Below are 12,142 nucleotides of genomic sequence, written 5' to 3'. Positions count from 1 at the left end.
TTATCTGTTCTGAGAACATGTTATCTAACCTGGCGGCTTTCCCATTCTTTAATGTCTCTATAGCATCTTCAACTTCCGTAATTAGGATCGAGTTTCCAAGTTTATGCGTTTCATTGTTTTCCGTTCGTATAATCATCAGTTTACAAGGTCTGGGTTTCGTAATTTTATTTTCACTATTAATTAGAAGATGGTGTGCTATTTGGTTTGGTGTTATTGATGGTACCTTTGGTTTTTCTCTGGGGTTACTGTCTAAGCACTTAATGAGATTCCATGCTTTCTTACTACTCCTTTTCATATATACTTCTGTTAGTAGGTCACACCAACGTTTCCTTATCACGTCAGTTAGTAAATTCATTAGTTCTCCTCCCTTTTCTATCGTATCCTCATCAAACGGGTAATTATTAATTATATATAGTTTTAATTACCACCTACCTAAATCGATATTTTCAAAATGTTTTTTTAGATTTTAGTAAATATCAAAATTACATCGAATTGCAATTTTTTTCTTTCTAATTTAAAAGTCATACGACGGTTCAACAATTATATATTTTAGAACTAAAAATGACCACTCCACTTCAACATGATGAGATAGGTGCGTACTTAAAATTAACGCAATATTGTATTAAAATAACTCGTAAATATGCTTTCAAATCTAGAAATAACCAATATATAATTGAGTAAAAAAAATTTGTAGATTTTAAATCTACTATCTAGACTTTATTATTTAATCTAAACCATGTATTCACGTGACAATGTGATATGAATCCGATTGCGCTGAAATCGGAATCATTTTAAGAACATTCGTAGTTTTCATTCATCAAAATTATTGTTAAAGTATATGAAATGATTTAATTTTAACTATTTACTATTAATTTATAAGTTGGCTTCAAGGCAACTATGCTGGCCACCAAATAATACTACTACCGTAGCTGTTTATTTATTGTAGGAAACAAATAATTTTTTGAAACCCGTCATAAAGAGTTTAGCTCTCGTCCATAGTTATCTGTTCGCCGTTTTCCGTTTATCGCGTCGTACACAGATATGGACGCCACAGTGGGAGCTGAACAATTCCAACAGTTGTACGCCAATAACGAGGGTTGATCCATAGTTGACGCTCTAGATTTGGCATTGAACCTAAAGATCACGGCTGCGGTCGGGTCACTGCTACTGCACCGCGGACACGCTGCACAGAAGATAACCGTAGGATCACCATCGCGGCTGTCCTGCAGCAGCTACCTAGTCGCGGAGCGAACATTTCCGGTCATCTTCCGAACTGCGAATCCAGTCACCAAAGTACGGCAGCGTGAAAACTGTCCCGCCGATACCTGCAGAATTCCCGGAAAACCCGGCAGCACCACGGTCTGTTAGTCGGCGGAGGTCTACCTGGAAGAGTACCAAACGGTTCGCTTGGAAGTCATTGGTGAACGTAGTACGCAGGGTTTGCTTCTGTCAAACCTTCGGAGACGTAGAGTCATGTTCATCAAGTTTTCGACCTCTCCCCTACCGCCACTGACCGCCCCACCATAAAGCTTGTAATATTATTGTTCGGCCGTCCGACCGTTGTTTTTCGCTCCCGCGTTTGCACATGTTGGTGCACGCCGTTTTCCGCACGCGTATCTACTTCACGTACCGTGCCGCCAAAATTCCTATCATCTTTGTTTTTGTAAATCAGCCTTGTACCTCGGGGACAGTAGTGTCAACATCTTGTGTTCCTATTCCGGCTGCAATCAGTGTTTTGATTTATTGATTTATTAGTGAAATCATCGTTGTCGATACGCATTCGTGCGTATGCAGGTTTTGTAGTGATAGCCACTCTTCATAAATATACTATTCTAAAAAGAGTGCCATCATCATAACCCTAACATAAACCTATATTATAATATTGTATTATGTATATACAGCCACACAGATGTTCATATTATAATATGTTTTCATATACTATTATACCCTTTTTCTTTGTAAAATAAACTGTTTCATCAGCTCGGACGATACCTATCGACCATTGATCCGATCCACAGAACAGGACTCTCCCCGCGAATGGCCTCCGTGGTAGTCATACGTGATGAGGGAAATAATATGTGTTCAGTATACCTAATATATGTGTGTCTTAAATAATAAATGTACTTTTTAAATATCTTTAATATATTAATAAATTGTGTTCTTGATTAATACTAATAATTATAATTAAATCAACCTTAAACCTATTTATTCTTCCTTCGCTCATCGAACACCTAACAAGCCTGTAGTCGAATTAGAGTAAGTTAATTCATTGTATAATTAAATCATTATATGTATATACTATATATATATATATATAAATAAATATCCTTATCCGTGTACACACATAATATATATATATATTATGAGAAGGTGGTAATTTAGAATGTGTGCGCAATTATATATATATAACTAGTAAATAATATACAAGTAAAAAGAGATAAATAGTAAATACGTATATATTGCATGCACATCCTATTTTCACATTACCACAGACTGTTTAAGTTTTCCAGCAATTTTTTCTGAAGTAGCTTATCTAAATGTGTTCTCATTTATTTTGATATCAGAACTAGTTGTAAACCTAAAAAAAAATGTTTAATTATTTATTGATTCATACAAACTTTGTATTTCTTACTTACCTCTCACTAATGGAATAACCATTGCCAATGCCGGGTAGTCTTCTCCTAGCTGATAACCCTGTAGTCATTACTTCAAACGGTTTTAATATGGGAATAACATCTTCTATTACTTCCCATTCTTGTGCATTTAACATAACAGATCCATCGTTTAAGGAAAGCATAGCATAGGTCAATGGTTCTTTTAATTTGACCAGTCTTTCTAACATATTATATAGGCTACTATTCCATCTTGTTGACACGTCTTGTATTAGTTTCAATTTTGTAGCTCCTAACTGTAATAATTTGTCAGCCAATTTCCAATTTGCAACTTCACTTTTTTTCGTTGTCAATACGCATTCGTGCGTATGAAGGGTCAATTTGTTTTATTTTGTATTAGATTTATTATACTATTACGGCACCTGGTACGGTAGCGCCGTGAATGTAAAACTAAATGTGTAGTTCAACTATTCTATGAGTCGACCAATTATTCATGTTTATTCCGGACGACGGGCCCTATAGGTTTATATTATCATCACAGTTCATTGGAAATTGTGTATTTTTATATGGGACTGATGTTTAAAATATTTGTATTATCATATGACACTGCCGTCTACAAATTATGTATCATTATAATGAGACTGCTGTATAAATATTATGTATTATTATCTATATCTATACTTGCTATTATATAAAGAGGAGTTGTTAGTTGACGTTGTTGAGGGTAATCTCTGGAACTACTGAATCGATTTCAAAAATTATTTCACCAATAGAAAGCCACATTCTTTGTGAGTGTCATGGGCTAATTTAAAAAGGAAATTGATCACCCCGGTTGGTGCTCAAACAGAATTTTTGAGATTTACGATAGACATTTTTGTTTATTAATGGTTGATATGGGTTACAGGAATTGAGAATACTAATTATTCATTATTATTATTTTTTTTAATTTGAATATTAATGAAGCGTCTGAATATCATTCGTTTCAATCAGTCAAAGTTACAATCAGACGAGTACATCCACTTGCATGACGCCATCGCTACTGAAGGAGGCGCGGCCAACATTGGTCGTTTGACCATTCTCTCAGCTACTCATGTTGGAAGCCCACGCATGATTGCAACGGGAGCAAGACTATGATCGAGATAAGCTGGCTGAAAGAGTGGAATAAATGTGCCGAAAAAAAGAGCCAAACACTATCTTCCTCTTTTGTTTAACATAATCACAAATCAGTGGAAAATTATACCAATAATTATACGACTAAATAGTTATGGTGAAACTTGATGATGGTCGCATAATATTTGACCTTGGTGGTATTAAGAGTAATTCTCAATATTTTCTTAAGCCCGGTCATATTTTTTACTCAAATCATCACCGAGTAAATAAAGTATCACGTAACTATTTTGATATAATTATTGGTATAGCTTTCCACTGATTTGTAATTATGTTAAACAAAAGAGGAAGATGGTGTTTGGCTCTTTTTTTCGGCACATTTATTCCACTCTTTCAGCCAGCTTACCTCGATTATAGTCTTGCTCCCGTTGCAATCATGCGTGGGCTTCCAAGTAAAATTTGGTGCTTCTAACTCAGTACCAAGGACTGTATGAACAAAATACGCTTCATCTAAATATTTTCGGGCGGGACACTTTTCGGCCAGTCCACTTTTCGGCCATTCTGGAATGTCCGTTTTCGGCCAGTACACTATTTGTGTATCTGTCACCAATTAAAAATATTTTTTTTCCTATTAAACTATCATATAATACAGTTTACAATTTATTTTAAAATCACATTAATAGATACATTATAATATTATTAATTTACAAAAAAAAAAACAAAAAACTACAGGAAAATGTATTTTTTTAATAACTGTAGCACATACACACATATCCTCTATATTAAGAGTGATTACTAATTATAGTTGGGAATCCAACATCTACGTATACGTTGAATCTATACGTTGTTGGTCGATAAAAGTAATAACTACCAACTATCTAGGCGTATAGAATATCTTTCATTGTTATCTTTGTTCTTTAATATCGATTGATCATAAGTCATAACTCATAAGTGTTTAGTGTGTGTAGATACGTACCACGGTGTATTCGTATAATCTTTATAGTCCGGTGTGTACTTAAATTAGTCTATTTTTTTATTCACTATGGTAAAATTTATCGAAAGTAATCGTGGTAAACGTATGTTAGTGTTTCAAAATTATAAATGTTCGTATGCAAACACTAAACTTGATGGAACAACGCGGTGGAAATGTGTGGTTCGATCGTGCAGTGTTAAATTATACACTGATAAAAATGACGAAATTATCATAAATAATGAAAAGAATGAAAATGAAAATGAAAATGAAACTGATCATAATCATAATCCATATGAAACAAAAATAATTGATCGTCAAATAATTAATAGAAGTTGTAAGAGGAAGGCCGCAGAGATTTGCCGTATTTATTCGACAAAAAAAAATTATTTTCAAAGAAATTCAACAGAATAATTGTTCTGAATTTAATGAAACAGAGTTTCAATAAGTGTTTACGGAAAAATTGATATGAACATCGTCGGAAAACGCTCCCGGTAAATCCTACTTCTATTCAAGAGGTACATGAAGCTTTGGAAAATCTAGACATAAAAACTATGAGCCGGGAGTCGCTTTTAATATTCAACGATTCAGAAAAACATATAATTGTGTTTTCATGTCAAACAAATTTAACATTTATAAATGAGGTTGATACTATTTATATTGATGGGACTTTTAAATACTGTCCACGATTTTTCTTGCAAATTTTCACTATCCATAGATTGAAGAATGGCCATTATATTCCTCTTATTTTTTGTTTACTGCCAGACAAGTCGATTGAAACATACTCATATACGCTTCACTCCATTGTTAATAAATGTAATTTATTATTTTCTCCAAAATATATGACAGTTGATTTTGAGATATCAATACATAAAGCTATCGTAGAAATATGGCCAGACTCAAAAATTATCGGCTGATGATGATAAATTAAAATCATACTGTGACTATTTAACAGACACTTATATTAGTGAGGAAAGCATATTTCTTCCTACTATTTGGGCATCAGGCTCTTCTGATTTTACTAGAATAACAAATGCATGCGAGTCTTACCACTCATATTTTAACCAATGTTTTTACAAAGACTCCCCTCCAATTATGTATTGGTTGAATATAATAAATTAAGTTAAAATAGAATCATATTATGTAAAAATACGAAGTGCTGATATTCCGAAATTCCCAAAAGATAGAAAAGTTCGAAATCGTCAGGATAAAAACCATATAAACATAAAAAAATAAGATAGAGGAGAGATTACACAAATGGAATTCATAAAAATAAATTGCATGTGCTATAATTATAAAAAAATTTAAATATCCCTATATTATGTACATTTATTTTTTTATGTACATTTTACAATATAATGTAAATTGTAATTATGAAAATTGTCACTATATTTTTTACGTTTTTAACTTAATAATATTATGAAAATTATGACTTTATATTTTTCAGGGATTTTACTTGACTTAATACGAGATTTTAAAATAAATTGTAAATTGTAATTATGAAAATTGTGACTATATTGTTAAGAACCCCTGGCTATATTAGTTAGTATATATATATATAATAGTGTATAATATAATATTGTACGACGGCGACTGTCTGGAATTGCTGCGACAGCAATTCCAGGCAAGCGCTGGGTACAGGCACGGCTCGTATAGCAAGCCGTGCCAGTGGCATTTCAGAGCAGTAGACGGAACATTGTGATTCGCACCAGAACATTATATTTGTCAGACCATTTTTTATAAAACATTAAATAATTCATTAAGTGCATTGTAAGTTTTTCTTTTCAAGTTAAATATAGAGAGTAGTAATTAGTTCGAAAGTGTTCGTTGTTTTTATTTGTGCACGGACCTCCAGGGAGATCCGTAACATTTTTGGTGGCAGCGGTGGGATCACGACAAATATCAGTATCCCGTTACCACGAGCAATAGCCGAACTAGACTTTCAACAATATATTAGAAGAAAAGGAAACGAACAAAAGCGTATCCATCCGAAACAGAACATTGTACACAAAGTTGCGTAAGGTAACACTAATAGTATAAGATATTATTATTTTATAATATTTTATATATTTTATATACATCTATATGGTGTGTATATATACATGCAAACGGTTGCGTGTCTCTATAAACGCGCGATCAGCAAATTCCCGGTGTGGTGTAACACATACATACGCCGTCGAGAAAAAAAAAAATTGATGACAGGCAGCCGCCGTGTGTGTGTGGGCCTGGCGTACGTGTTGCCGCCGCCGTCGTGGTTGTGACGACATCCGTGTCGCCGCCGCCGACGTTTGAAAACTGACGACAACACAGCTGTTACGATAATACGATATCAGAGCCGCCGCGCGCCGCCCTCGTTGTTTATAAACACGATAGCGCCGCCGTAACGAATTTATATCAAAATATAACGATATATTTACGTTATTTAATCATCAAAGCGAAACCCAATAATTAATTATTGGTCCCCGCGCTAGCAGTTTCGGGGCGTAGAACATCGTTCCGAAGTGGTTAAGGTGTCGAAGAGGAAATTCGACGTGTTATTGTTCCGAGATCAATTCGACGTCATATACCAGAGCATTCAGCATCAATCACAACGACCAGACGCAGACGAACACTGAACATTTCAATCCATTATAGTCGAACAATTGTGGTGGTCGTGAGTATTTAGCATTAAGTTTTCAGCTCTGTTTATAGTTAAATATTTTTTTTTACAAACATAGGATAATAAATTATTATACATCGTATATTAACATAAACCTATGGTAGAAAAAAGGTATTTCTTTGTAAACACATGTTCTCAGTGTTTCTTATTCCGAATTCTTTTTTTTTTTTATATCTCTTTACGATTAGAGAATAAACCTTTTAGGAAACTCTTAGGTAAACTTTAATGAGCGCAAATTCGGGGGAGGATTCAACCACCAAGGGGGCTAACACGTCCGTTATTGATACCCCTACCCCTACACCAAGAGTAAGTTTACCTGTAAGGTGCTCCAATCCCGACAATCCAAATTCCGAGCGTCAAATACACGAACTTTCCGTCGACCATTTACTTATTAAGGAGGCGGATTTGTCTGTAGCAACAAATAGTCTTTTAACCGAAGTTAACGAAGAACTTAGGGAAATAGACAAAAGTTTAATTCACGTCGCCTTCGAAACCACTTCAACAGAAAATTCAGAAAATTCCCAAAACACAAAAATTCTACAGACCAATCAAGAAAAACTATTAGACTGGTCTTCAAGCGACACAGTTGAATCGACAAACCAAGGAATTAAGCTTTTTGTAAATCAAAAACCATTGGAAACAATGGGAGATAAAAATCAACCAACAGAGAGTGGTGCACTAGGACCACAGTTGAACACAGACATTTCAAATAATCCAGATTTAAGCCAATTAATTGATCTAAAGATTCAGGAAATCATGAAGACAAGAGATAGCACCAGTTCGAGACATGGAGAATCGATATCAAATAATCAAATAGGACTTCAAGATGCTATTAGGCCACTACCAAAGTCATTTGATGGAAAAGACACCGAAAATTTAGAGATTTTCCTTGAAAAATGCGAATTTGTTGTGTCATGTGTAGTGGAACCGGCAATTCCACGACTGCTTCAGGCAATCCAAACCAGGTTAACCGGGAAAGCGAGGCAGGTAACAAAGTTTAAAACATTCGACACATGGGAAGAATTACGAGAAACACTTAAAACAAGTCTAGAACCCCAGCGAACCACACAACATCTATTTTTAGAACTGTACGCCATCAAACAAAAAAATGGTGAAGATATTCTGACCTACTCCGTGAGAGTAGAAGCTTTACAAAATCTTATCATTGAACAGGAAACTGCAGACTTTTCATCAGAAATTGCTCAAGCGATGGAAATTTCTATTAAGAGACAGGTAATTCAAGTCTTTATGGAAGGCTTGGGGAACCTAAAGGACTACATTAAGGCAAGAAACCCGCTTACTTTAGATAAGGCAATACAAGCCGCCCGAGAGGAAGAACGGATTAGGATGTCATCCGAAGAATCCAAGAAACTGTACAAAGGAAACTCGGTGGCAACGAAAAAGCCAAATGGCTCTTGCAACATTTGCAATAAACCAGGACATTGGGCCCACGATTGTAGATCCAACCGAGGTAACAACACAAATCAATCAAAAAATTCCAGCACGCCACACGGAACCTCCAAAGCTACAGTGAACACTGTCACGTGCCAGTACTGTAAAAAACCGGGGCACACAAAAGATGTATGCCGGAAATTAAAATATGTTACCGGGAAAAGGAATGAAGCAGCTCAAGCAGAGACTTCGGAAAACCAAAATCAACCAGGTGCTTCCGGCGGACGTCCGGTAGGGAGCATAAAAAGCGCCGCCATATCATTTCCAGAATCTTCACATTAAAGTCAAATTGAACAGATAATACGTTTACATGCAGAACCTCTCAGACAATTAACCCCAATGCTAAATTTTTACTGGATTCAGGAAGTGATCTCAATCTAATTAAAATTTGTTCACTTTTGGATCAGGTAATGGTATACGAAGATACCATTTACTATTTAAAGGGCATCAACGAACAGGTTAGTCCCAACATTAGGACGGACAACTATAAGTATTCAAATTGGCGAGCGTATGATGCAAGTAGAATTTCAATTAGTACATTCCAACTTTCCCATTACACAAGATGGAATTTTAGGGAAACCCTTTATAATAGGGAACCATACGATCATTAATTATCAAACTAATGAATTAATAGTACCAGATACCGATAACATGAAAATCCAAGCTCGAACAGAAACTTTAATCGCAATACCTATCACAGAATATCAAGAGGGTGAAACACTTTTAATCCCAGCTCAAAAGGTTTCAGAGAATATCCTATGTAGCAATACGGTTAACCAAGTGCACCAGAATCAGATACTCATAGCGGTGATTAATCCCACGGAATCTTCAGTGGAACTTACCCAAGCACAAACGAAATCAATTACTATCTATAAGTTTGATGAAGTTAATGTTTATGCAACTCAGAACATACCAGAAAAGATCAGCGGACAAGGCCGTTTAGAAACCCTAAGGGAAAAATTAAATTTGGATCATCTAAACCAAGAAGAAAGAGAATCTCTTATGCCAATATGTGAGGAATACTCAAATATCTTCCATCTAGACGGAGATAAACTATCTTGCACTGACCAGATTTATCATGAGATCAAAACAAGTGAGGCCGCACAACCGATTAATGTACGTCCATATCGGTTGCCTTTTAAGCATAGACAAGAAATTGACAGACAAATTCAGAAGCTTGAGGAGGACAACATTATTGCCCCGAGCAAAAGCCCTTGAAATGCGCCATTACTCGTAGTTCCCAAGAAGCCTGATGAAAACGGAGTCGTGAAGTATCGCGTGTGCGTGGACTTCAGAAAGTTAAACCAGATATCAACAGGAGACGCGTATCCTCTACCGAACATTACAGAAATTCTGGACCAATTGGGAAAATCGAAGTACTACACTACGTTGGATTTGGCCCAAGGGTACCATCAAGTCAAAATGCACCCAGATCATTGCAATAAAACCACCTTTTCTACGGACAAAGGTCATTTCGAATTTTTAAGAGTTCCATTTGGGTTGAAGGGAGCTCCAGCCACTTTCTAACGTCTAATGAATTCCGTATTAACGGGATTGAATGGGATCAAAGCATTTGTGTATTTGGACGACATCATTATTTATGCCCTAGACCTTGAAGATCATTCAAGGAAATTAAAAGAAGTATTCGCCAGATTACGAGAAGCAAACCTCAAACTCCAACCGTCAAAATGTTCATTCATGCGAAAAGAAGTGAACTATTTAGGACATGTTATAACCGACAAAGGAGTAAGGCCTAACCCACAAAAGATTGATTGCGTAGTAAAATTTCTAACGCCAACAAGTGCTAAGGAAATCAAATCATCCTTGGGTCTGTCAGGCTATTACCGACGTTTCGTTCCGAATTATGGAGAAATTGCAAAACCGCTCACGTCGCTATTAAAGAAGGATGTTCCATTTTATTGTTCGGATCTTTGCCAAGAATCTTTTGACAAATTAAAAGCTATTCTCACCAAAGAACCTCTCCTACAATACCCTGATTTTGAACAACCATTCAATCTCACATGTGTCGCCAGCAATTTTGCAATTGGCTGCATATTATCCCAAGGACCAATTGGGAAAGATCTACCAATTGCATATGCATCGCGCACTCTAAACAAAGCAGAGCAAAATTATAATACATTGGAGAAGGAACTTTGTGCAATAGTATGGGGAGTCAAACAATACCGACCGTATCTATATGGTCAGAAATTCAAAATTATTACAGATCATCGAGCGTTAAGCTGGCTTTTCAACGTAAAGGACCCGGGGTCCCGATTAATCCGATGGAGGTTGAAACTAGAAGAATATGAGTATGAAATCCACTATAAGCCAGGTGTTGCTAACACCAACGCTGATGCATTAAGTCGAATCAGAACTGTCACGACTAGATCCAAAATCAAGTCAGAACCTTCAAGACTAGAAGATAGGGTAACGTCTACAAATGGTTCCGACAGAATAAACATTGTAGATTTACCAGAAGTCTCGAACACTTCAGAACCTCTATACAATACAGAGCCTTCTGATGAATACCAATTTTTTTTAAATACCGAAGCTAAACCTACTACCAATGTAATTGAGTTACCAGGTAATATTTTCGACTCAGAACCTACTACATCAATAGCACATTGCGTTTCCGCTGATTTTAATATGTCTCGAGGTATCGCCCTTCAAATGAGACGGAAATTCGGGCAGGTGGACCAATTGCGAAAAGAACAAAAATCAGTTACTGATGTAGCCGTTATTCAGTCAGAACAACGAACAATATTTTATTTATTAACAAAAGAGCATCACTGGCAAAAGTCGACGTATCAAGCAATCTATAGTTGTTTACAGAAACTTAAAGAATTGTGTTTGCAATTAAAAATAACCAGTCTAGCTTGTCCAAGGATTGGAAGTGAAGCAGATGGACTACAATGGGAAATCATCCGAAACATGTTTCGAAACACCTTTGGAAATTCGAACATCAAAGTCTGTATCTACACCAGAGATGAATTAACAGAAGATCAGAAAATACAGAAAATAAAAGAATTGCATGAAAACCCGCTAGGAGGACATCATGGATTAACTAGAACGTTCAATAAGATGTATGAAGAACATAACTGGAAGGGCATGAGAAAACAAATCAAACAATTCATAAAAAAATGTCCAGATTGTCAAAAGAATAAAACAGTGACAAGAACACCAAAAGAGCCTATGGTGATTACCAGCACAGCTACCAGAGCCTTCGAAAAGATATTCCTAGATGTCGTAGGACCACTACCTCGTTCACATAGTGGAAATTCTTTCATCTTAACTTTACAAGATGACCTCACTAAATTCGCATGGGCTTCCCCCATGTAGAAT

Source organism: Metopolophium dirhodum, chromosome 6 (assembly GCF_019925205.1).
Source record: "Metopolophium dirhodum isolate CAU chromosome 6, ASM1992520v1, whole genome shotgun sequence".
NCBI classification, from domain to species: domain Eukaryota; kingdom Metazoa; phylum Arthropoda; class Insecta; order Hemiptera; family Aphididae; genus Metopolophium; species Metopolophium dirhodum.
The sequence above is the reverse complement of the archived record's forward strand: the minus strand, read 5'-3'. Positions refer to the sequence as shown.